Source organism: Leptonychotes weddellii, chromosome 16 (genome assembly GCF_054177405.1).
Source record: "Leptonychotes weddellii isolate Sample4059 chromosome 16, ASM5417740v2, whole genome shotgun sequence".
Taxonomy (NCBI): domain Eukaryota; kingdom Metazoa; phylum Chordata; class Mammalia; order Carnivora; family Phocidae; genus Leptonychotes; species Leptonychotes weddellii.
Window position 1 is genome coordinate 18,358,173 of NC_138384.1, and position 27,897 is coordinate 18,386,069.

The window sequence follows — 27,897 nt, forward strand, 5'->3', positions numbered from 1 at the left end:
GCCTGGGTGGCTCAGTTGGTTAAGCGACTGCCTTCGGCTCAGGTCATGATCCTGGAGTCCCGGGATCGAGTCCCGCATCGGGCTCCCTGCTCGGCGGGGAGTCTGCTTCTCCCTCTGACCCTCCTCCCTCTCATGCTCTCTGTCTCTCATTCTCTCTGTCTCAAATAAATAAATAAAATCTTTAAAAAAAAAAAATAAACATTTTCTGACTGCATCGGAGTACTTAATAAATATAAAACTTTATACAAAGACCCAGGTTACAAATAGCAGCAATTTCTAGTGGATTCTATGAGGCTTTATGGACTGTCTGCATGTCCAGGCACCGGGTGACAGCTTCTGATCTCAGGGCACAGCATGGGGCGAGGTTTTATGTTGCCCTAACACAGACATAGACATCTCCATGACTGTGACACACCAGTCCCTTGCTTCTCCCTGACATTTTCCTCAGCTCTTTCCTCACTCTTGAGCATGCCCAAGGAGCCACATTAAGGGAAGACTTCACAGGGTGGGGAGTATCGGCCCTGGGGGGCAAGGTGACCTATGCTTTATTACACAAATACCATAGACAAGATCCCACATCTCAGTCATCTCATTTTCTTATACCTCACACCATTCCAGAAAGGACAAAAGAGGGTGTCCTGTTTTGCACATCAAGAAATTGAGGCTTAGAGAAGTTATCATTGGCCCAAGGTCATTCCTGTACGGATTGTATGTCTAGGATTCTCTAAAGACCAACCCAGGACTCTGCTTTGAAGCCTAGACTTCTTTCACTGATCCCCGATCACCTTGTGTTCACCCCTCCCAACCCTGCCTCAAGCAAATTACCTTATAATAAACAAACATATTTAATTCACCCAGCAGGTGCATAACCATGCATTTCTTGTCATCATTATCAGATTCAACTCTATTTTCTAAGCCATCCTCTTTTTTATCATGCACTCTAGGATTTTCTGATGCATCCAAAGCTGCCCTAAGTGTTCATTCATAGAAGCCAGATTCTACCTGTAGAAGAAGGTCCAGGGGACACAGACGTGTTGGCATCAGACTCTGGTTCTCCAAGGAAATGCTTCTGCAAGGAGATTTGGAAGTTGCCTGATGCAGTGGGTGTGAGACACTCACCATCAGGAGGGAGGCCAAGGATTTAGCCAACATGTGCAGGACTCTTGGGACCTCATACCCATCATTCCTCTATTCTATTTACTGTATTCCTGTGTGGGTGGAGGGAGGTTTATTTTACTTTATTTTATTTTTTTTTGCTTTTCACTTGGATGTGACCCATCTTGTCAGCCCATTCTTTTGTGCCCATGCATACAAATTAATTCTATGGTAATTTTGATAGAAAATTTGATGAGTTGGCCAGAGAAACTTCAGTAAGAGAAATTAAATTAAAAGTAGTAATTTTAAGAGAAGAGAAAATAAAATGACAGTTTTGATCATTTCAGGCCTGGGGCATTGGATGGAGATGACACGTCAGCGTTCTAATTCATTTCCTCATTTTAATTCTTTATTTAAATTACCACGGTATCTAGAAGGAGGCTTCCCCGCCCATCTTGAAACTTTCAAGGGCTGGAGGAGGCTTCGCTGCCCGGTTTGTTCACTAGATGGCGCTGCTCAGACTGGCTGCGTGGCCTGGATTCAGCTTGGCTAAGGAAGACCTCAGTGGACTCCCATTAAATACCGACTGTCTTCTGTTAATTTCCTTTAGGACAAACAGCACGCCCCTAAGATAAGAAGTAGGGGGATTCTTTGATTTGAAGCAGGAGCGATTGCTGGAGAAGTGCCTGCTAGTGGATTAGGAAAGATTCATAGAGCCCACCAGTACGTTGTAGATCATCTTGTCCATCTGTGGTTTGTGAACTTGTTTGTAGAGTAAAACACTTTACTCAGCAAAATGCTATGCAGAACCGAATAATAGGCAATGCAGGAAATAGCAGAGCTCCTGTGGTTGCTTTCTGGAACACTTGGGATTCAAGAATCATCGATCTTGTCTCTTTCTTTCCTCTGTCCCTCCCTCCCTCCTTCCTTGCTTCCTTCCTTCGTTCTCTTCCTTCTTTTCTCCTTTCCATTTTCCAGAGTTGGAAATGTTGGATGAGAAAGAACAAGATGTTCATGGCAGATCTTGGCCCCAGACGAGTCACTGAATAATCTCTCTGCGAAGCCACTGCCTTGTTTATTTAAATTCCACAAGTTCCCATTAAAGGGGTCTCCAAAGAAAATGGTTCTAAATTCCCTGAGAGACACTGTTGTGGATGGAGACATGCATTTGCTGAATCAGTGTGTTGACACTGATCATAAATTCAAACAGGACAAGAGCGACAATGATGAGTGTGTGGATTCTGGGCCAGACCCTGGACGAACTCTCTCATGCCTTTTTAAATTTTTCTTCAGAAGGAAAATGTGAGGTTTGTTTTTCTATCCCTACTTTACAGATGAGGAAAATTAGATTCAGAGGCGATACTTTTTGTAGCAAGTAATATATTAAGGTGTAGGTGAGGTTCTTATGACAAAGAGACCCTAAAACACAATGTCTTAAATACAGTACAATTTGCTTCCTCGCGTGACAGTCCCCAGGAAAGTGATCCGAGACAGCTGGGCGTGCCTGGCTCGGTTCAGCTATGGCCGCCATCTCTCCAGCTGTTAGGGCGATCACCTTCCAAAGAGCAGAGGGGCTATATAGCCAGTAAATGATGGGGCCCAGATTTGAACCAAGGCTTATGTGATTTGAAAGTCTGATGTTAACTGACCCCAGGACAAACCTCCCCCGTTGCTCCGACCCTCAGTCACTCGAGACCAAATATAAGAACAAACTGCCACCACCTTGGGCGTCATGCTTTGCTGTGGTGGCAGCCTCCAAGTTGGCTCCCAGTGATTCATGCCCTTGTGTGGTTCCCTCTCACACTGAAGAGCGCCGACCTGTGTGGTCACCGGAATATTATGGATTTCACAGAGAGTAACTTTTGAGGAGGCTAAGTCCCCCAAGATGTTGAACTCTCTGCTTAGCTCTTTCTTGGATCGCTAGCTCTGGGGAAGCCAACACCATTCTGTGAGGACGCCCAAGCAGCCTTATGGGGAAAGGTCCACGTAGTAAGGAACTGAGGCGTCCCACCAGCATACAGCACCAACCTGCCAGCCACATGAGTGTGCCACCTGGGAAGCAGATCCTGCAGTCTCGATCAAGTCTTTGGGGAGCTGTAGCCCCAGCCCAGTCCTTGTATAACTTCCTCAGAGTTCCTGAACCAGAATCAGTCAGCAGAGCTGCACCCAAATCCCTGCCTCATGGAAACTATGTGAGATAATAAATGTTGATTTTTATTTTATGCCACTAGATTTCATGCTAATTTGTTATGCAGCTATAAATAACTAATCCATTAGTATAGATGCTAGGTTAAGAGGATGCCCTTTTTCTAGCCCAAACTCCAGCCACCTCCTCAGGAAAGCCTTAATTGATTCTGTCAGGGAATTAGCTACTCCTCTTTCCTCTGGGTCCACTCTTGTGTCCCTCAAAGCCGAAATACTTATTTTTACAAGTCGCTTTCCTTCTCCAGACCCCTCGTTCCTCAATGACAATGTCTAATGTTCAGCTTCATCTTCCCTATGGCCTGACAGTGCCAAATTAAATGTGTATTTAAGTGAATGACTGAAATCTTCTACCTATCCTTCCGCTTGTTTGTTTTATAATATTATGCACATATTTGCTTCAGATGCAGGCTCTGGAACATTGTCTTGCTTTTTACGTGAAGCCTCTCAGTTACTTCTTTGTTGTCATAACAGGCTTTTAAAAAATACTCTGTATAAATAAAAAATAAATCTCCCAAGGGCCAGAGATCATGTTGTTTTAGGAGCTTTTACAAATAGTTGGCACCTCCTTATTCTTGAAGATCAGGCCTGAAACCTCATCAAAACAAATGTCCCCTGGAGATCCCCAGAGCTGAGTTTTATTTTGTTTTGTTTTGTTTTGGTTTGTTTTAATCTCATTCTCTCTTGTCCCATTTAGAAGAGGAGAGAAGGAGGTCTGTCACGAGTTGCTCAGCTCAGGTCTTCCCTGTGCCCCTGGCCTGGGGGCTTCTACTTTCTGATGGACCCACCTGGTACATTACTGAAACCACCTCATTTCCAATCATGCATCCAGCCTTGTGGGTATCCTTTTGCAAATGCACCCAAGATGTCTCATCTAAATTTCCTTCCACTGCACTTAATTTAGAACCACTTCAGAGGGAAGTTGGAATGCATTCTGCATCCTTTTTAAACCTATATATTGTTCTCAGTCTTCAGACTCTAGGAAGTTTGGGCAATTTGTCTAAGTTACATGGAATTGAATTTTGGTTCAACAAAGGGAGAAGTTGAAATGTTTTTGGGGGTGATTTTAGCTTAACAAATGAAAAAAGAGGGTATTTTGTGATGGACCATGTTGTTCCCTTGTTGAGGACACCGTAGACACAATTCCTCATGTGTATCCACATTCCCATCCTGACTGAGTCTTTGGTCAGAGACTTGAGTCTGGACTGATCTATAACTTTCCTCCTCCAAGAGCTGCATTTTCATATTAAATAACATTAAGGAGCATATTTCCTTTTTTGCCTGTTTTTCATGGTGACCTTAATTAACTCACAGGGGACGGTGATTAAGATCATGTTTATGAAACAGTCATGCATCAATGATCCTCAGAGAGAGGGGTTGTAAGTTTTATCCTCCATAACTTTGCCCAACCCCAAACACTCCACACAGTGCCTCCCAAATGGGAGGTATTCAAATCTCAATTATAAACATTTTCCATGCGTACCCAGATTGAAGACTCTATTGATCCACATCATTGATTGAATAACATTGTATTCTTTTTTTTTTTTTTTTTAAGGAGAAAATCAACTACATTAATTCCTGGATCGGTTGTAAGATGCATCCAGATTTTTATGACATAATGAAAACAGAAAAGAAATATTTATCATATGTTTAAGGATGTTTGATAAGTTTCTTGAGAGGTAAAAGCTCTTGATTCCTAGAGGTGATCAAGCAGAAATGTGAATGGAGGTTAATGGGCTAGAAAAAGGGCTCTAAAGGCCTGTCAATATGCCTGTTTCCAACACAAGACTGAAAGATCTTTGAGGACAAGGATGATGTCACATCCACTGCTGGGTCCCTAGCACCTGGGTCGATGCCTAGCACCCAGAGTCACCCGATGATTATTTGTTGAATGAATCAAATATTGGAGATCAGAGGACCTCCCTGATCCCTTCCAAGTTCTACCCAGGTCCCCATTATCTCCCCACCTCGCAAGGCTGTTGTAAGCATCGAAGGAGATTATGCACCTAGAAAGTCTCGCTGCAAGTTAAATTCTCAGCAAACAGATGTCTGCTCCTTCGGCTCCTCTTCACGCTCCCCCTCCTTCCATGTTCTTTGCCTACTCAGGATCCTTCAACAGAAATTAAATTTTGCAGACAGATTCCCCAGGGCCTTCCCGAAGACATACTCTTTCTGGGAGAAAATGAGTTTATTGACTTTTCAGCCTCGGGAGAGCATGAGGTACAGCTCTCAGTACAGGGGGTCTGGGGTCTGCATTGGGGCTGGTGGAGGCCCTGCTCCATCAGGCTGGGCAGGGGCCAGCAGCCAGCACACAGGAGGCTCCTTCTCTCCATCTAGGCCATGCTTCAAGGTGGGGTGAGGGCGGGCTTTCCTCCCACAGGGGGCTTATGTCACCTGCTCTCTGAATGAAGTCCAGGCTCCTGGGTATGGCACTCAAGGCCTAGTCCTTTGGCCTAAGTTGTACTTTTCTCTTTGTCCTCACACTGTATCTATCACATGCCTGGTTGTGAGAGGTGCTTGATACATTCACATGGGACATGGGAAGAAAGAATTGTTCTCTTACGGGTCCATTTTCTCACTGAAGGGTGCTAGAACCAGGGGCACTATGGTTTGAAGTCCAGCTCCAACGTTGTCTGAGCCCCCACCTTGTGTGCTCCCCCTTTCTGCCCTCGATCATCTTCCTCCAGCCGGAAAGGCCTCCATTCCCATCCTCCATCATCACTTCCAGGCTGGTGTGGCTCACAGCCTGCTGCCATCTCCTTCCTGCAACCGAGCATATTTGCCTTTCTAGAGTGAAAATTTCAGTAGCTTTGGTCATCCGTAAATGCGTCCGGATGGAGATGAACTTGGCATGCCATGCTGGAGGTGAAGGTCATTTCCCCCAAATGCAGTAGAAGCCAAAGAAGAATTTAAAGCAGGGGTTGACAATATCAGGCTTGCATGTTTGATCACTCGGGCAGCATTGTGGTGGGCAGCTTCTGCAAGGGAGAGAGGAGAGGCAGTGAGATCATGTAGGAGTTGAATCAGGTTTGGATTCATTGGCACTCAAATCCATGCCTTCTCTGGCTTCAGAGGGAAGTGGAATATTCTGTTTCTTTATTCCTTCCCTTCCTCCTTCTCCATTCCCTCTCTCGGTCTCCCTCTCTCGGTCTCCCTCAGTCTCCCTCTCTTCCTGTCTCCCTCTCTCTTTTCTACATACATCTGCCATGGTTTCCAGACCCTGGACTCCAGTGGTGTCCCCTCATCCCTTTGCCCATGAAGCTTAAGGAAGGGAGCAGCTTCCTGCTCCTCTAAATCTCTTCCTCACCTGTTTGGGCTCTCAGTTCCCCCAACCCTGGTATAACCAAATTCCTGCTTTTGGTTCCTTCTGTTTAAATACTTAGGGTGATTTCTGCTTTTCTGTTTGGATACTGTGATAGCAGTCTATTGAAGTCATACATATAAAATATGCAAAGGCCTAAATAAGAGTAGCTGGAGGAGAGGAGAAGGTTTGGAGATCTCCTTAATTAAAATCCTACATAGGCTTGTAATGCCTTGTCTTCCTGACCTAAAGAGTACCCTTTGCCATTAGGACATTCCACAATTTGGAATACTGTCCCCCAGATCGCACATACAGTTGGTCTTTTAAGACCCCCTCGGCATATCACTCAGCCTGTAGAGAATGATGCTTAGGCACGAATGCTTTGTCACCAGTTTTCATGTTTCTGTGGAAGGAAACAGACAAAGAGACAAAAGATGAAAATGGAATTGAGAAGAGACACAGAGCATAGACCTGCAAGTTAATAGAGCAAGCAATTTTCTTTATTTGTTTTCTTTGGCTAGGTATCTAACTATCTGTATGATCTTGGGTGAGTCACTTTCCTTCTGTGGGACTTATTTTCTTCATCCTAAAGAATATGATCCTAATGTATCTTCCAGGCCTGGCCAAAATTCACCATACTCTCTACCGTTCTGGGAGCTTATCATGGGACCCATCCTATTGACTTGATGAATTCTCACACTCTCAGTGACTGATCCATGATATTAAAGCCTGCATAAATGCTAATAACCTTGTTTCCCTTTGAAAAGCTATGAGAGTACAGATGGATTTTCCAGGCCCCATCTGAGCTTTGCACCCAGCAAATCAAATATCACACATTTAAATGTCCTTGGCACTCAGTGTAGACAGAAGCTTTAGCCAGACATTGCAGGGAAGGTTGGTTCATTCACCACCAAGTAGTTCAAAGTCAGACCCTCTGTTTTTGAAATGAACCAACTTGCCTCTCACCGTCTGTTTTGTAGGACCTGGAATGATACACACTCTTATTTCCATTTGCAGCCTAATCTGTTCCCAGAAATATGTACCAGAAACCAGGAAATAAATGTCATCCTTTGGCTGGTTACCCTAAGATACCACAAGCTACCTTCTTTTTATTTTCTTATTTTTTTCTATATTTTAAATTATCATAATTTTCTAGAAATATCTTCATTTAAACATATTTCTTGGTTTCGGAGAATGGAAAAGTGCACTTCTTCCCAGGCTGACACTAAAGTCTACACTGGAGATGGTGTCTCCTTTCTAATGAAGCAAAATCTCATCGGGACCTTGGTGGTACCCTTGCTATGTAAATTTTATGGAGGCATTTGTTTAGATGTTGATGGCAACTTAGCAACCCATAAAATCAGTGTGTACTCTGTGGTAGACCCTTTGCTTATGTTTGGGTCTTCTGAGATTTAAGTTACATGGCCCATTCCATTGAGGATCTCAAAGCTGATGGGAGAAATGGAGTTGTGAATAAATTATGCTATCATACTGGTGAATTTACAGTATGGAATACCTCTGTGACTCTTGCAAGTCTTCCCCTCATCTGAAGCTAAAGAGTAGCCATTAGTGGCCAATTACTGAATTGCAGGTATAGAACCACAGAGTGAGCTCTCAGGCTTTAGGACTAGAATTAGATCTTAACTTCCCCAAATCTTGGCAAAAAGAGTTATTCCACTCATTTTTCCACTGTGGGAGTTTATGCACCTGCATGTTGGAAACAGGAGTTCCTGATATTTTCAAAAGTTTGACTTGTCAACCTGAAGATATGTCTCAAAAGTCATAAAAATGGTACGTGGACCTTGTCCCAACACTAGGAAGCTCTAAATGCACTCAACACGTAAATCGTATGTTCATTGCAGTGTTATTTACAGTAGCAACAGGAGAAAAATATCACCTAATTATAAAGCGTGGATTCAGTTATGGTAGAGTGATATGATAGAATGCCATGCATTGGTGATATAGGAAAGGACTTCACGGCCAGGAAAGAAACTTATGGTACATAACTTGATAAAATAGCAGGTGATGAAATGCAGTAAGGCAGTGAGACTAAATTCAAATACTTGTGTGTGTTCGGGTATATACTATGCAGTGGTAGATAGAGATAGAGACATACACACAAAATGAAAGACATGTAGAAGGTATGCATACTACTGGTATGCAAATCACACTGGTCATTTCTGGGTGGGGCTATGTCAGATAACATTTATTCTATTTTTGGATGTATGCTGCAATGTACATGGATTGCTTTTTAAAATCAGAAAATATTTAAAAAACAATGGGACTGGCTTCAGGATATGCTGCTGCAATGACAACTGGTGGGGGCTAGCTGGTAGAGCCATTAGAGAGATTTTGAGGCTCCAGGTTTCAGTAAGTCCTTTCAGAATGAATTCCAACGTTGACATCACTTTGGGCCACTTGAAAATGGACATTTCCAGCACTTCTGTGTATGTAAGGCTGAGAGTAGTTGTAATAAAACGATCTCCTCGGAGGACATAGGACAGTTGGTTGGGTTGGCCAGACTGACTATGGAGAGTCTTAACCAGATGGAGTTCATGGGACGGGGGCTCATGTCAGTGCTTCCGTGTGCTTCAACTCCTTCTCAAGGCACTGCTGTCACAACAGGGGGATAATTAGAATAACTCTGAAGCAAGACGACCAAGAAGCTGCTCTGACACAGCCTTCAGACTTCAATACTAAATCAGGGTCATGGGTATGGGATGGCTCCCCGCTTAGCTGATTCATGATGGGAGTTGTACATGGGTGGCACAGATGGGAGCTACTTACTCCCTGAGACTGGCCAGGGATATAGTGGATGCATCTCAGAACAGTGTCTGAGGAGCCCCAATCCAGAGGGAAAAATGGGAGAATTCCTCTACAAATAACAAAAACAAATTACCTGTTGTCTGGGGTTCTTTGCGGCTCATAGTATGCATAGGTTGATGTAGTCTCCTTGGCTCCCTTCCACCATGCTTATCCCTTCTTTCCATTCCCCATTTTAATTACCAATAAGGAGGAAGGAGAGGCTCATCTGAGCACAGGGGAGCCACTGAGACAGGTTTTGCTGTTGGGTGTGGTGACCGACTGTCTGTTAAAGCTCATCGTTCCCATAACCATTCTTTCACTTTGGCCTCCTCCACCAGTCTGGGTGAGGCCCATCTTCATGGCCAGTTTTCTTCTTCCTTTCCACTTTCCCTGAGTATGCAGCTGGCTGGATCATGGGACCAGAGCACCTGTTTTCGCCCCACTACCAGCTCACTGTGCCACGTGGAACAAGTCTGGCTTCCTCTGTGGCCTGCAGTTTTCTCATCTATGAACCGGAGGGATAGGCTTGGTAGTCCCCAAGTTTTCTTACACCAAGATTTCTCCACCTACGGACATTTTGGGCTGGATAATTCTTTGTCATTTGGGGGGAGGGGCTTCCTGTGCATTATAGGATGTTTAGCAGCATCCCTGGCCAGTAACACAGCCCCCTCCACTTAGGACAACCCAGAATGCCCCTGGAGGGGCAAGATGGCCCCCCGTCAGAAACCACTGCAATTCCCATTATGACTTTCCAGGTGCACTTATACCTTCTGTTTTGCAGTGTTGGAAAGTAGCATGTAATTTCCAGATATACGTAGGCAGGGATCTCTAGAAAAGCCACGATTTAAAACTCTCGCCCTAGAACACAGCCACATGGAGAGGTCTGGCTCACCTCCAGCAGACTTCAGATACCCTGCGAGGGTGGGTTTTCCTTGTAGACACCTTTAGAGCAGCCCCTGAGAATCAAAGCCGGCAGCTGGCCACTGCCAGGGGAGTCAGGGAACCAAGCCTTGTTCTGCTTCCTGGCCCCTGAGAGCACATGGGGATTTGGGACTTGGCTCAGAGCCCACAGAGGGGAGAGGCCTGTGTGGAGGCGTGACCAGGGCAGCAATGAGAGAATGCAGGAGTGGGGTCAGGCATTTCCTTAGCTTCATTGGAAACAGATGCCTAGCTGAGGTGGAGGGCCAGGGCTCTGCTTCAGGCCAGCATGCTTGGCAGCGTCTCCTCCCCATATCCCTCAACCCCCGCTCTCTTCCTCCTCGCCCCCGCAGGCACCATCAGATGATTCTTTAAGAGAAGGGCTCTGGTTTTAAGGGAAACTATGGTTGTGTGACATAGGAACAAAATCTGCTTTCATGAGAACATGAGCATGTGTGATTTGACCATATACATGTGATCACAGATAGTTGCGATTAAAGAACATCAGAGTAATAAGGTCCTTTTCTGGTCTGAGTTCAACATCTCCATCTGAGGTCTAAAATCAAGAATAGAGTCCAGGAATCTAGGTCGGTTAATTCCCCTGGTCTTTACCCATAAACACCCAAACCTGAAATCCTCTTTTAAGATATAAACTCATTAAGATATATTGAGTACACCTGTCATCCCCAGTCGCTGCGTATGGCAGACATTACTAATTGATCACAGAACTCTTTCCTGCTGGGCCTTAATCCTGCCTGACAATCTTGTATCTACACAACAGTCTAGGTGGCTAGTGCCAATCAGAGATGACGTACTTGCCAGTGATTTGGTCTGTCAGGGTCTTTCTAGAGATACAGTTGCCCCTCGAGCAGCATGGGTTTGAACTACTCAGGTCCACTTATATGAGAATTTTTTCCCCATAAATACAGCATAGTACTGCAAATGTATTTTCTCTTCCTCATGGTTTTCTTAATAACATTTTCTTTCCTCTGGCTTACTTCATTGTAAGAATAGAGTATATAATACATATACAAAATATGTGTCAATGAACTGTTATGTTATCAGTAAGGCTTCTGGTCAATAGTAGGCTACTAGTAGTTCAGTTTTGGAGAGTCAAAAATTATACACTGATTTTTGACTGCAGGAGGGGTCTGTGCCCCTAGCTCAGTGTTGTTCAAAGGTCACGGTACATGGAAGTGAAAACCTAAGGATATGTGTTCATTTGAGATCATCTTTTGAGAAAGAGCCAAAGGAAGTATGTCAGGAGTATATGCTATTCCAGGGCTTCAGACTTTATTGTGTACATGAATGATCTGGACAGGCCTGAGATTTCTGCAGGTCTCACAAGCCCCCAGGAGATGCTGATGCTGGTGGTCCACGGACCACACATTGAGTAGCATGTTGATTAGCCAAATGGTTATTTTACCATTTGGGAAACTATGATTCCAAGAGGCTGAAGGAAGGAGTCAGGGCTATTTCACCATCAACACGACAAGTTGCTTGGTGCAAGAATTCCATTAACCTTTTGCTCATCCTCTGAATCTCTACTGACTTTTGCCCATCTCTCTACCCCTGCACCCATTTTGCATCTACCAACCTGATTAACCTGAGGCATTTCAGAACTGATGTCCCCTGAAAATCTGGTGTGTTCAGACCCTGACCACAAGAAAAAACTGTCTTCACATTTTTGATCCTTCTAGAACATTCTTTAAGATCCTGCGGGAGATCACACCCTGCTGAGAATTGAACCTTAACCTAGAACAACAGAGTGGTTGGATAGTCACTGAAAGGTCTACTTCCTTTGAGCAAACCTCATTTATGTATGGAAATCCTGCTGTTGGGGGGGAAAACTAATCAGACCTTATGTGGCCAGTCATGGCTTATGAAGGGGGTGGGACCTCATTTTTTGGTAAATAACCTCCGAGTTGAGAGAAAGATTTTAAAATCCAGCCTGAGTAACAGAAAAGGGAAGAGTAGTGCGGAGGGGGCTTTTTTTTTCTCTTTAGTCAGTAATTGAGACATCTCACCTTACTCTGGCATAATTATATTGTCAAATGGAAGTTGCTTCAAGTAATTAGCAACATAATTAGTCAAGCTTTTCTGCTCCCCATGTCCTCAACTAAAACAGTCCTTGTATCCAGTGCCCTTTGCAGCATGGGACAATCCTCAACACCTTCCTTTTCTTTTAATGAACAAAGAGAGAACAGGGCAACATATGCAGGGTCTTTTAGGGCTGCCTCAGAAAGGCTGCTTATTTGGTACTGGTTAACAAGTAAAAACTGAATTTGAGGAAAGAGAACATTAAGAAGCACATAATGTGGCTTTGGTCAGGTTGTTGTTGCTGCCATTGTGGTTGTTATTGGTAATAATAGTACGAATTCCTAGAACTTGGTTGTTCTTTTCTCAGAGTTTATAGACTCATTCTCAATCTTTTCATTAAACACAAACCCTTGGAAGTTTTAGCCGATTTTGCAGAGGTTGTAAAGAAGTCTCTTGATGTACCAGACCCTCCCTGCCCAGAAAACCGGACATGTGAAGGAGGTCAAGTAGGCTCTGGTCTTCTCCAGGGGAGGAATCTACTTTCTGTCCATCAAACACCCTTGGCATATGGTGGGCATCCAGTAAATGGTGACTCCATGAGTGGGAATTGGTATCCAGACCATATCAACAGGGATACGCTGGGGCAAGGTACCATTTACTGTGCACTTGGCCAAGAGCTTCACTAAGGCCTTTATACACATTAACTCGCTGAATTCTTGTGGCCTTCCAACAAGGCAGGTCTTACTTTATTGAGAAGAAAGCTGAGGCTCAGTGAGGGTATGTGGCTGGTAAATTTGGACCATGCATTCTACTTGAAATCTCATTGGTCCCCCAGTCCATGGTCTAATTATCCCAGTACACTAGAACGATGAACACCATTTTTCACCTACAGGACTGAGGGCACTCCAACTCCTTTCCGCTTGCTAGATTCCTCTCTCCTACTCCAGGATTCACTGGTGCTCTTGGATGTCAGTCTCGAGGTGGCTTTCTGACTATCTGGGCTGTGGGGCCTGTGGGAGTTGTGGGGAGCTGGGGGCCTGCCATACTGTCTAGTTGAAGCACATGCATTTAGATTGAATCCACGCTGTACGTAACCTGAGGCAAATTACTTCCTCTTTCTGAGTTTCCGATTTTCAGTATGTTAAATGGGAATGAATATACAGATGGACATGGATTGATGATGCATAAAATCAGGATTCCCTGCTCAAAGGTCTTTGGGAAATTTAACCTGCTCTTGGAGATTCACATAGACAAGAGCATATGAAAGCCTTTGACAGGTCTTCCAGGAACCTGTTCTATTATCATTGTTATTACCGTTTAAAATCCAGTGCTTCTGAAAACTTTGCTCACAGAGCCTATGTTTCACATGCCGTGTGAAATTTGTCTATGATGGTCCAGATGACAAAGCACTCTCAATGTTACATCCGCTTTCGTGGTCATCAAGAATCACACACATGCTTGGGAGGCATTCTCCCAAATGATCAGGTGATAGCATTGGGGCTTGTATTCCTAGCTCCATTTCCCAGGTGAGTGAATGGGACTCAGGCAGGTGGAGCGAGTTGTCTAAGTTCGCACGGCTTACAATGGACAAGTTGGACCCCAGTCTAGGTTGGCCAGTGCCAAGCTGGTTTTCTTGGAACCACATAGACTCCCACTGTGCAGCCACAGAGGCCTTTGGTGTCTGCTTGGTTATCTCTCGATGCCAGATCTGTTGAACAAGGCCTGGGCAGACGCATGCACTTCCCTTTGTGTAATGTGGAAATCCGGAGTGCACTTCACAGCCCGACAAGCAGCTCTCCAGCGAAGGATAATGGAGCAGGAGAGAATGAACGCACTAACGAAGGCAATAATTACATGATCCAGAACTTGTTGAGCACTTTGCCGTTTTATGAGCCCTTTCACACATGGCATCCTTTTTGATCATCACAGCAACCCAGTGCATAAGCTGGGGGGCAGTTTTTCCTCATCTGACAAGGAAGAAAACTGTGGTGCAGAGAGGTTAAGCGTAGAGCAAAAACTCACACAGGATGTCAGTGACAAGCCAGTGATCCAACACCACCTCCTCTCTCCTGACTATTTCTAACATTTGGATTGACATCCAGGAGAGAACATGGTAGAAACAAAGCTTTCTCCTGCTGATCTGCTCTTCCTTTCCTCCTTCCTGCTCTGTCCTTCCCTCCTTCCTTCCTTCAACATGAAAATTTCAAAATACAGAAATACTCAAAGAGAACAATCACCCATCATCCCACCCTCCAGAGATAACCACTGTGTATTTGCTTCTAGTAATTGTTTTATGCACATTTCCTCTTATTAAATTTTCTCAAAAGCATAATTTTAAATATCTGCAAAGAATTGCATTTTAGTTTACATAACCCATCTTTTGTTGTTGGAAATGGAGAATGTTTTCAGATTTTCTGTAATTTAAATAATGTGCTAAACATCATTACACATAAATCTCTGTGCACTGTAAAAATATTGTCCTTGAGATAAAGTTCTTGAAATTTTAGAGTCAAAGGGGTTCCAGATATTTAGCACTTTTGCTAGATATTTCAAACTGCCATCTAGAAAAATTTACCAGTTTCCCAGCTCTATGAGCAACTGTTTTCCAACACTTAGTAATATAGTTCTTTTTGACCTTTTAAAAGTTCACAGGCATTGTTTTAACTTCCTAGAAATCTTTATATATTAGGGAAACTAAGAAACTAACATTTATGTTGCAAATATTTTTCCCTGGGTTGACATCACCATGAGTTGAACACTGTGAGCCATGTTTTTAATTGATGAGGGAACCTACAGGGGAACAGACTTCAGCCCGGGGTTAAGAAGAAACATTTAGTGATGAATGAAAGTTGTGCAAAGAAGAGATTGGTGGCTTTGGGGCCACCCCATTTCACGGAGAGGTAAATCAAGACTCAGAGAGGTTGAGTAACTTGCCACAGGTCACACAGCAAGAGGCCTCAGAAATGAGATTTGAACCCGGGTCTGCCTGTCTCCAACTTCTGTGTTCTTTCTGCTGTGTGGCATCTTGGCATCCCAGAGAGGGTAGACGATCAAAGCAATGTTGCAGATATAAATCGTTCAGAGTCCACAGAAAACATCAGCCAAGGAAAGAGGAGAATGGAGAAAACTGAGATTGAAATCGGAGTCCTCAAATAAATACATTCAGATAAGTGAAGGCAAAGGTGCTCATTCATAAATGGGAGATGGGGTGACAGGGCCAAAAACCATTTTCCTCATCCCCACCTCCCCTGACCCCCCTCAGGACCCGGCCTTGGGTACTTCCAAAGCCCGGCTCTTGGCTTTCTCTGGGCTAAACTCTAAGATGCGATCTCTTAAGAAGACAGACACGGCGTCTTCCCATTTCTGCTATTTCAGATTCTCTCTCTCTCATTTCTATTTCTTTTTATTTATTTTTCTTAAACTGCTGAGCCTGATGAATTAGGGCTATTAAGAGACTCTTTGTTATTCTGTCCTGGGTTACTATTTTAAGGGCTAAAAACACTCATAAATATATGGATGCTCCGACTGTAAATGGATACATTTTAGCCAGTGAAAAATTCATTTTCTCTAATATACGTTTTTAAAGTGTCCTGCTGAAATTCTGCACAATATCTCACCATGATCTTTCACTGTTCCTCCCATTTTTATCCAATGAAAGCAGATCCATCATCAATGCGGTGCCTTTTCTCTGCACCATAAATAACAGCTGGGGAAGGGGAGCATCTCCCACAACACAGCAGCCGCGGATTTTTAACCAGTTTTGGAATTTATTGTTAAGCCTTCTTGGGATGTAAGCCAAAAGTACTTGCATGCCCATCAGTTACCTCATGGCCTTCCTGGTTTTGCACAAAGGCACTCCAAAGCCCAAGCACGGAGAAATCTGCATCTGATTTTAGCCTTACTTTCTGGATGGAAGATGGGAGATAGTAGGTTGTTATACACCCCGGCTCGTCTGGGTCAGTCCCGGTTTATGCTTCTGGTCTCAGTGAAATGACTGAGAATGACCTCTTTCACTTTCAAAAGTGCCCTGGTTTGGATGATAAATTTATATGGTCACTGTTGATTTAGGCTTAGAAACACAGTGCCCCATATTGCCTCTCATTTTTTTTCCTCATCCCCCATCAGATGTTCACTCTGTGTATTAAAACTCCTGCCCCATCCATCAACCCCTCATCACAGTTAGGAGACTTATCGTCATGGGGAACATCTCTGGGCTGGAGAAAGTGAGGAAAGAAACATGGTGTTCACTCCCACCACATGCAAGGCTCTATGCTGGAGGCTTTTCAGAAAGATCATGCTTTCATGTGAGATCAATCCCATGAAGTGCTAGAATTCACCGGTCTCAAGATGCACGTGTTTTTCATTCATTAATATCTCAAAATTGGGCAATGCCTCACAGCTGATGTCATGAGCACTGCTGGTGGTCACGTAGCCTCCGACACAGCGCTGTCTTGGCTCCCAGGATGGGGGTCAGCAGCTTGGAAGAAAATCCTAGAAGCGGAGAGCATTTTTTTAGTCCCCAGGAATCAAATGTTTATGGAAAAGGGGTGGCAGGTTGCCAAATCTGAGGTAGTTAGCAATAGTCTGAGAGTAGATGTCAGTAGGAGGCCCGCGCCGCATCACCGTAAGGCCAGACTGAACATTCAACAAACGTGTCTCTTGTTTCTTTTAAGGATTCTTTTAAGAAATGCTGCATCGCCAATAATCTTGATGACACGGAGGGCAATTCTGTTTGGAAAATTACCTATCTGATGATTTTGAATCGCAAAGTGACTCTGAATGTGAACAAGGTTTAGGAATACTTTCACCCATTTAAGTCACTTACATTTTTTCCTTCTTCTATATGCCCACGTGACAAAATCTATGCCGATTCAATCTCGAAGAACATGTAAACTGTAAAATAAAAATTTCAAGAGATTAAAAACATCAGGTCCAAGTTACTTGGAAGTATCCTTTCTTTCTTAGTGACCTATAAGACAATGGGCAGCCTACAACTGACAGTTTCTAATGGTGATTAAATACGGTGGGTACGAGTGAGCCCATTTCACAGGTGAGCCTAGCAAGATCATGTGGTTTGCGGTGCTGGCGTCGGGTTGGAATGACTCAAAAATTGATTTAAATAACAGTCACGGAGTTGCGACAAAGTGCCAGACAGTGTCTGTTGAAACATGTTTAGTCCCTGCCTTCACAGAGTTTCCTGTACTGGGAGCAGAGGGCGAGTGGGGGGCAAAGAGGCAGGTGATTGTGATGCATCCGGAAAGCTCTAATGGTAGCAGGAGATCAACCCTGAAGCTGGGGCTCTGGGACAGCATTCACCAGGAAGGATCCTCCACGGCCCGGCCTGGAGAGAGAAGGGATTGTTCCTAAGACCAGCGTAGTACGTGGAGGAATAGCGAGCCGCACAGCAGGACAGCAAGCCAGGGAGCTGCCCAGGTCCCACACAGCTGGGGGCCGGCGAGCACCTGGGCCATCCGCAGCAGCCCGCTCTCCGCCCACTCTACCTTCCTTCCTTTTACCAACATGTATTCCAGGCTCACCCAAGCAGAGCAAACCACAACTTTAAAGCAATTACTGGTGATGATCAGGAGGGGCTGAGGGGATTGTTTTCTTATTTGTGTGAACCTAAAATGCCTGCTTTCTTAATTAAGCCTTAACTCTGGGTTTTGCCTCAAGCTTTTCATTTTTCCCTCGTTAACAGGTTTCAGCTTTCCTCCCTCACTGCAGGCCTTGGGCTTTGCCCAGTGGCGTTCTCTTCCTCCTAAGAAGCATCTGCTCCTGCCCCACCACGGAGGATACCTCCCTTTTTAATCCCCACTCCCCAGCTGCTTTTAACTTCATAATTACAGCCACGAGCAATATATAATCCTTGGTGAGTCAGGAGCAAGGGAGGCGTGGGTTTCCCTCCCCGGAGCGCCTGCCTTCCTGCCCAGGGCGCATGTCCGGGGGCCTGCAAAGGGGCAACGGCCTGCCCTGAGCAGCAGAACCTGCCCTGGGTGCTCCCCGTCTGGCTCTCCTGGCCTGGTGACCTTGTGCTTTTTGCTTCTACATCTCCAATGACAGGCCAAGCATCCCATATGCAGGAGATGCTGGATTAAATGTCTCTTCAACAAATGAACGCATGAAGGAATGAATGAACAAATAAGCTAGGTTTGGTATTGAGGTGAGTGCAGGGGTCTGGGGCCGGGACTTGTCAACTGTCTTCTCGCATAATGCTAGCCATTGCCTTTCACATATGGAGATGTTTCATGACCACATAGTAGCTCATTATGTTTTTGTTGGAATATCTACCCGACTGCCTCGGGCTGGACATAATTTATGCATCACTTCCTTCACAGTCTTGATAGAGTCATTTAACCCCACTTGCTGGGATTACTTTAAAAATTAGGTTCCATCCTTACCTTACCTCTCACCGCTAATTAGCAACTTCTTAGTTGTCCCAGGTGACTTTATTTGTTCATTCACTCATTCACCTGCTGAGCTCCCTGCTGGAGATCCAGTGCTGAGGCAGGCAAGCAGGGATCCTCGCCTCCTAGAACCTAGTAGGGTAGGGGGAGAGGGAAGCCAGCAACTAGGCACATGGTGATGGGGGTGGGGTTCTGTGGAAACACAGAGTGGAGGCACCTAAAACGGACTTCTCATCAGAAATGGCTTTCCAGAGGAAGGGGCATCTGAGCTAGGGGATGCATGCAGATTAGCCAACAAAAGGGAGGGAGAGAACATGTCTGGGTTATCTGTTAAACTGCATAACTGACTGTCCCAAAACCTGGTGGCTTGACATGGCCATCATGTCGCTTGGTCTCCCTGTTCTGGGGGTGTGGAGTTTGGAGAAGTTTCGGGGATTCTTCTCTGTGTGGTGCTGAGGTCATTTGATAACATTCAGCTGGAGGGTAGTCTGGTCCAGTGGGTTCAAGAGGGTCTCCCTGACATGCCTAGTGCCTTGGTGGGGACAGCTGGGAGCCAGCCTCTCTCTCGAGTGTCAAGGACTCTCCACGTGTACCCTCTTGTGTTTCAGCGAGGCGATCAGCCTTCATGGCTCCTCAGGGCTCCAAGGGCGAGGAGGTGGCAATTGCCAGTCTTGTAAGGTCTGGGGTCACAAACTGGCAAGGTGTCCCCTCCCTTGAACCCCAGTGCTCAAGGCAGGCATAAGGGCTCCCCAGATTCAGGGGGAGAGCACAGAGAACCCCCACTTATTGAGGAAGAAGCGTCAGTGCATCTGAGGCCATCTTGAATCTGTCCTCTTGGAGAGTTGGAAAGCGGGTTCCAGGCAAAGGGAACCTGACCAAGTGGGGGAAGCGGACAGGAGCCCTCTCGTTTGGCCTGAGACCACTGGAGCTGTGGTCGTGGACAGGGCTCCAGCGCCAGCAGAAGTCTGGCACAACACACCTTGTTGCCGCGTGTCCCCGAGTCTGGACTTGATCCTGGGACAATGTGAAGGCACTGAAGGGTTTGGAGCAGGGGTGTGACCTCAGGTTGAGAAAAATCTCTTCAGTGGCTGGCTGGGAGCGTGGGAAAAAGTTTGCAGAGGGTCTGGTTGGAGCCACAGACGCGGGCATGAAGGTCTGAAAGAACTCGGGTGTGAGGCGTTGAGGCCCCCCAAAAAGGTGAGGGGTGGCGGGGCGGGGCAGCCTGACAGCTGAGGGGCGGCACTGGGGGCTTGGACGCACAGGAGGACCCGTCCCTCCACCAGGCGCGCTCTGGGTTCCCAGCCCCGCTCCCGCCTGTCCCGCTCCCGCCCTCTGTGGGCCAGACGACCCCGCGCTCTGCCGCCACGCAGTGTGGGCGCCGGGCCCCACGCGCACACAGTGGCACGAGCAGCTGTGTCTCCATCCCAGCGCTTCCAACAAGCGCCAGTCCGCTTCTCTTCGGTGAAAAATGGGGGCAATAATCTTTTTTTTTTTTTCTTAAAGATTTTATTTATTTCAGAGAGAGAGAATGAGAGAGAGCACATGAGAGGGGGGAGGGGCAGAGGGAGAAGCAGACTCCCTGCCGAGCAGGGAGCCCGATGCGGGACTCGATCCCGGGACTCCAGGATCATGACCTGAGCTGAAGGCAGTCGCTTAACCAACTGAGCCACCCAGGCGCCCGGGGGCAATAATCTTACACATGGCGGGTATTTAACTGTCTCCGAAGCTGTGACCTCAGCAGCTGGGAGGAAATGACAAAGTGGTGAGAAGGACAGAAATCCGATTTCTGTTGGAGAAGTTGATGAAACATTTCATTTCTCTAAACAAAGAGTTTGAGATTGAACGGATTGATTTTTTTTGAAGACTTCAGGGGCCCATTTTGGAATCCTCAGGTCCAGAATTGGGAGGCTTGAGGGTTTCCTTGTCCCCAGTTTGTCCCCTACATTCCTGAGAGGTAAGTGAGGAGACCCGCAGAACATCGAGTTTATAGCACGTGCGCTTGGATTTGAAACCCTCCACTCCACTCCCCTCCCCTCCCCAGCGGAGCCAGTCACCCTTCTGAACTTCAGCTTATTTTTAAAATGAGCCTAAGTAATCTCCAGGTCATACAGTTGGCATGAGCATCAAGAGCTAATGCAGATGAACACCCGACCTTCTGCATGTTCACTCAGGTCCAACCCAGTTGAACCGTGAGGGAATGGGGCTCCCTGTGGAGAAGCAGCTTCTCCAAGATCCTCTCCAAGAGGTTCTGTCACCGTGACATGACTGAGACCCTCTCTGGCTCTCCAGTGACATCCAGTGGATGGGTACCACGTGGAAGCAGGTGTGAACTGGGTTCAATAACTATCTTGAAAATAGAGTTAAACAAGCATGTGTGGTAGTGAGCTCACCACCATCAGAAGTGTTCAAGCAGAGGGTGGAGTCACATGGTCAGATTCCTGGTTGGAAGAACTTGGGAGTCGTGTGTGGGATCAGAGCTGAGGACCTCTAAGGTACAGCCTGGCTCTGAGAGTCTCCGGAGCCCTAACGTGTTTCAGGAACAAATACTGAAATTACCACTGGGGGTTACTGCGGTTATTTATGGCCAACTTTTTAACCTTCCCTTGGTGGCCTAGTGGCAGGAGGAAGTGGCCCTCTGCGGGGTGGTTGGCCAGCCGGGCTCCCCAGAGCACCCTGGACCACCACAAGCGGAATCCCGTTACCTGCATCGTGGCCGGCTTCTGCGGCTGCATTAGGGCCAGGGTGACTGAGGCCGGTGGACTCTCCACCAGCAGGGAAACCCCAGGAGATCTCGTAGTCCTGCTGTGGAGAGGGAGTGACAAACGAACTCCACTGGGAAATAAGCGAGCTGGCCGGACCCCAGGGCTAAACACGCGGCATACAGAAGTGTGTTAGATTTTTAAGTTGAGTGTCTTTCTCTCCTGTGTCTCTGCTCTAGCTCCCGCTCAGTACAGTTTTGCCTCACTTGAGGTGCTCGGCCAGCTCCTTCAGGGGTCAGAAAACTTGTCCTTAAAGAGCCAGATCTGTATTTCCCAGCTTTGCGGTCTATATGGTCTTTGCCACCGCTACTCCCTTGCTGTTCTGCAGAAACCGCCTTAGGCAATATGCAAATAAAGGGGCATGGCTGCCTTATTAATACAATAGACAACATATAAATATGTGGGTGTAGATACAATTTAATTGACAAGAGGCTCCAGGCTGGATTTGGCCTACAGGTGGTAGAGGACCCTTCATTGCTCCGCCTCATTGCTCCGCTTCATCCCTTACACTAAGGCCAGTCGCTGTGAATGTTACAAACTTGCTCCTCAGAGGCTTGTGTATGAAACCCTGTCATCCTCACCATAACTAAGTCTGTGGGGATTGTTGGAAATGCAGAAGCTCAGCACCTCCTGCTCTTCTCCCCCAAGCTTCCCCCACCCATCAGAATCTGCATTTTAAACAGAATTTTCCAAGTGATTCACATATCTATTCAAGTATGAAAAATACTGTTTTAAGAAAGTCTTAGGGTAGTGATGAACGCTTGTACACCTGTGTTCAAGAACTGTGTGTTGCTGTTGTGAGAGAGTTGAGAGAAAATACTATACAAGTTTAGACTCTAAAGCGAATCTGCGCAGTGAGGGTAATTGTAAAACCGATTTCTGCAACTGTTGTGATGATGGCTAGTCTTCACACAGTCTTTGGCATTTTCCAAACCGATCTAACAAAACTTCATGAAATTCTCACAAACTTCTCTGTATGAAAGGTCACAGATCTGCATTCAGTGGCCCTGGAGTTGTATAGTGCACTTCCTGAGCAGCTGTCCACAGCAGCTCTGCCTGTCTCAGGTTTTCTGATGTGGGAACTGAGGCCAGAAGCAAACAAACCTCAAAATCACTAACCAAGGAAATGCAAATCCAAACCACAATGAGACCTGTAAGAGAGGATAGAATCCCAAAGACAAGTGTGGCAAGGATGTGGGCAAAGAGGAAGCCCTGTGCACTCATGGTGGGAATCTAACCTGGTGCAGCCACTGTGAAAAACAGTATGGAGGTCCCTCAGAAAATTAAAAATACCCTACAATCCACTAATTCTATTACTGGGAATTTACCTGAAGAAAACAAAACCACTAATTTGAAAATATATAAGCAACCCTATGTTTATTGCAGCATTATTTATAAAAGAGATGGGAGCAACCCAAGTGTCCATCAACAGAGAAAGAAGATGTGGGATATACATATATATTATATACGTATATAATACTTGTTTGGTATTATATAATAGAATATTATTCAGCCATAAAAAAGGATGAGACCTTTGCCATTTGCAACAATGTGATGGACCTAGAGGGTATTATGCTAAGTGAAAAGAATCAGAGGAAGACAAATACCATATGATTTCACTTATATGTGGAATCTAAAAAAACAAAAAGCAGGAACAACCCATAAATACAGACAACTGATAGTTGCCAGAGGGGAGGGGGTTGGGCAAAATGGGTGAAGGGGAGTGGGTGATGCAGGCTTTCAGTTCTGGAATGAATAAGTCCTGGGGCTAGACAGCACAGCATATGGAACAGAGTCCCTGCTATTACAATAGTGGGTATGGTGACAGATGGCTGGGGTGAGCAGAGCATAACACAGGTATTGGATCAGTGTGTTGTACACCTAAAACTAATGCAACATTGTGTGGCAACTGTACTTCAACTTTCGAAAGACACCAAGGCCAGAAACCTCTGAGAAGAGGGAAGCACCAAGTCCTGTTTTGAAGAATGATCTTCAATGTGTAGAAGGGAGGGAAGAGGAAAACCGCATTTAAGTACCATTCAGCACGTCCCGAGCATTTTGGCCTTTTGATCCTCAGGATCCTGGGACAGGGATAGGTATTACGGTTACTCCCATCTTGTGCTTGAGGAGGTGACGCTGAAGGAGAAATCAGGATTCTTGCTCAGGTAGGCCCGATTCCACAGCCTGCCCTGCCCTTCGACTCGTCCCCAGATAGGTTGTCCCCCAGAGCCTCCCCAGGTGTGCTCCCCACTTGCTCAGTCTGTGCTGGCGGGAAGGTCAGATGGAGAATGGCCTTCTGGTGTCCCGGGCTGGGGTGTTTCTGTTTATCTCTCTGACCTGATAGTTGCTTGGAGAGGTGTCTGCACAGAACACAGATGGGGCCTTTGGAGTCCGGTGCATGGGACTCTGGACTCACGTCACTGAGGAGCAAGTGACCGTGGATGACAGGCTGCTTCTTTCTGAACCTGCTTTGTCTCTGGAGCGTGAAGCCATTGTAGGTGAAAGGCCTCAGACATGCTGCGGACGGTTTCTCTCTTCCTTCTCTGGACGCTGGCCACGCTTGCGATCTCGTGTCTCCCTCAGGAGCAAGCAGACTCCTGTGGCATTTAGAGACCACCGCTAAGTCCTATTTCTGTTCATGTCCGTGCTCAGCCTGTTACACCACTGGCCTAAGAAAATCTGTGTTTCATTCCTTTTCATCTTTAGAAGATGAAGGGTGGTGGTCTCCCCATACCAAGCAAGGAGTAAGCCAAATCTCCAGTGTCTGACCCCGGGCTGGCCAGCTCTTCTGGGAGAAATCAGGCATCTGGGGGAACAGCAGATGATGGGGAGCTCGGATCCCTGGGCTGAGGGCCCAGCACAACATGCTGTGTGAGGGCGGATACTTTGCTGCTCTTCTGGGAGCCTCAACCCTAAGCAGCCAAGATGAGGAACAGCTAGGAACAGGGACGAGGCCTTAGGGCTGGTTTATGCCCACTTACCGTGTGCCTGGGCCTGTGCTGGTCCTATCATACGGTGTACTCACATTCACTGCAAACCTGAAGTCATCCCAGTTCACAGATGTCAAGACTGAATTTCCGATGTTCCATCATGTGCGCGAGGTCCCACAGTGGCTCATCGGTGAGCCTTTCTGACGCTAAGCCGGACCCCTTCTCGGTAGGAAAAGCCATGCAGCCTTGGGATTGGCAGATGGGGCTCGACAGTGAGGGGGTGGCTACTCGAGCGTTTCGGTCACCATGCCATCGTGTAGGTGACACTGACACACACCTGACTCGTGTGGCAAAACCCTTCGTCCGACACCTTGACTGTTTGCTTACGGTGTTGCGGAGACTCCTGCCAAAGATGAGGTCGTAACAACTCGGAGTAACAAGACCATTGCTCAGGGTATCCGAAGCCCTTCATGTTCCTTCCAAAGCTCCCTGGTGTTTTATGCCATTAAAATATATTGTTGATTAATATTTGAGCATCCATGCATACATCACCTGTCTTCACCAAATCCTGTCTTTCTCCTCCATTTCCATTCCTTGCTACTCTCCAGTCTCCCTTTGCATTTCTTTTTACCTGCCCTTAGTCCTTCCGCATCTGGTCCCCATGCCCCCAGTTAAAACTGATCCTGAGAGCTGTGCGCAGTCTATATAAACATCAAGGCCAGTATGGATGGAGATGGAACAGTGCCCACCTTGTCCCCTCCAGGCCTGACCCTCACTGATTCTGATGACACTCTGGAGTGTCCCTCCCGAGAGAACCACCTCTCAGGCTCGTGCTCTGCTTTTCCTCACTTTGCATTCTGCCCGCACGGGGATCTCTTGGCACCGCTCCTTGCTATTTCATAAGGCTCCTTGCTTGGCAGGTCCGCTGAGAGATGCCGCTGCCGGAGCTGGGGGCATCCTTCTAAGACCTCTCCTTAGGTTAAATTTTGTTTTGGTCACAGGAGCTGCCGGTGACCTCAGCTCCAGAATTCCTCCCTCAGTAACCTCAGGCAAGTCTCTTAACCTCACTGACCCTCTGCTTTTTGTCTGTAAAGATGGGGGTGATAATAGTACCAGCCTTCAGGAAATTATGATGAGGATTGGCTAAAATGGTGATTTTTTTAAATACAATGCATCCCAAAAGCTTTAGCGCGATTTTAAGCTTCAGTAACTTCAGAGGTATAAACGCTGTAAACTTAGGAAACACATCATTTGAAAGTTGAAGTATTTCCATTTTTTAAAAGTATTAATTTTAGGAATTTATACATTTTTAATTTTAATTTTTGTTTCAGTCAGTATTTGCCATGTTCAGCCAGAGGGACCAGAAAGAAAAAGAAATTTAAAGACTTATTTTGAAAAATACACAAAAGCGCGTAAATGCAAAATAAATTGAGACAAATTTCCAGGTGAGTTTTTGTGTATTGATAGCATTTGTATCTGAAGTTATTAAAGCTTCTATGTTTCTAAGGCAGTGCTGCACAGAAAGAGCCTCTCCTTTTATTATTTCTACATAGTTCTTATTCTCCCCATCATCATTTGGTCACAGCAGTCATAAAGGAAATCCTCTGATATTCATTACTGGAGGCCAAGAACTCATGCCCTGTTTCTGTCACTCCTTTGGTGATGGTCCAGGTCCAGAGACCACCTGCCCTCCATGGAGGTTGCTATCATGGGCTTGCATCCCTTGCCAAGTTTCTTTTCTTCACTCCCAACTGGCTCTCCTACCAAGCTCAGGTGAAACATGCCGGGCCTCAGCCTGGCAGGAAATGGGGTGAGAGCAGCGTTACAGAAAATTTGTGTCCATAGTCCATTGTGAACCTAAAGGTCCATTCATTCCATCCATATCCTTCCCCCAAATCCCACTCTGCCCTTGACCCTACTTACTGCTTGGACTTGAATGCTGTCACCTCCTTTATACTGTCTATGTCCCCAGCTCAGCCTCTGCCCATCCTTTCACACCTACTTATTCTGACTCTGGGTTCTGGATCCTCCACTCCAATGTAGAGTCCCCCTGAAAGCATTAACCTCTCCATGGGAACCTTGATCCTCATGATCCCCCTGATGGAATATTGTTCTCCCCCAAAGACCTCCACTCAGCAGGAACTCTTGCAAGTCCCAGAATTTTGTGTCCACAGAATATCAGGGTTGAAAGATAGAAGAAGCTTAGGAGGAATTTTTTCTGCTTGTAGCTACTGAGCTTGTCATTAGCTCATCTTCATGAAACAGGTGGGAAATGAATGAGTTTGTTCTTGAGCATTGAATGTCAGGAGTCCCCAGAATCCAGGAGTGGATAGAGATGTCTGAATCTTCCAGAAGAAGTCCAGGTGGCATTAGACCTGGGCCTGCCCGGATGGAAGCACTGGCAGGGCTGTCTGGGAGGCTGTGCAGCATGCGTGGAGAAGGGACAAGGATGGAGCCCAGGAGAAATACCAGATGTGCTTGCCTGGCAAAGATTCTGGAAGGATAGTGTCTGCAGTCACAGATGCCAAAAAGGGACAGAGATTCGGTGAAGGGGCAAAGAGTGGCTGATGCTGGACAGAGGTCAGAAGGGACACGGACTGGTGGAGGTGGCTCCTAGGAGATCATGGGAACCCTGGAAGGAGCAGTTTCAGGGGGAATGGGGGTGATGGCAGAACATCGAGGAGTGAGAAAGTAGGATGATGACCACAGCCAACCATGGCAGCAAGATGGGTCGCAGGAGAGTAGTAAAGCAGCCTGGGCGTGACGGTGTTGGCGAGATGGGGAAGCTTTGGAGCAGTGGATGCCAGAAGGGATGACAGGAGTAGTAGTTTGTGGTGGTTTGGCTCTGCACACCTCTGGAAGTTGTGCTGGAAGCCATGACAGGCCTGCTCCTCTGGAAACGTGGCCCACATGCAGATGCCACAGCTCATGGAACAGAATGTACAGATCCTCTGAAGCCTACCCACGATCCCCCACTCCCTTGCCCCAGAAGCCAAAGAGGTCAGGGCAGGTGCTAGAGAGCCCCCCCCCTCTATGTATATGCAACACCCTCTGCCCTCTCTTTTTCATAAGGACTATCCCCATTTTACAGGTGGGGAAACTAAGTCACAGGGGCTAGGTTATGGGTTGCTCTGCTTCACTCCCTTCAGCAGAGGCAGGAAGGCAACCCAGGCCTCGTGAGTCGTCTGGTCTAATTAGCCTCTAATTGAGTTTCCTCTCCTTCCTCTCAGGCATCGCGGTGACATTAAATTACAGGATTCAAACATATAATTTCCTAAACTTAAATGTGATTTATCTTAATAGGACTTTGTACCAGGTCACTTTATCATGCACAGTGTCAGAGACCAGATCTATTATTCACAGAGACTATTACTGAATTACAGAATCTGGAACTAGGAGCAACCTTGAGAGGTCAGCTGGTGCTCAACTCAACTGCCCCCAAC

At 46.3% G+C, this 27,897-nt stretch overlaps 1 long non-coding RNA gene across 1 annotated transcript in view; it reads left to right on the forward strand.

Moving 5' to 3' along the window:
- Window positions 1-27,897, forward strand: part of LOC145717480 (uncharacterized) — a 67,030-nt gene that overhangs the window by 34,200 nt on the left and 4,933 nt on the right. The gene's annotated exons all lie outside the window — the stretch shown is intronic.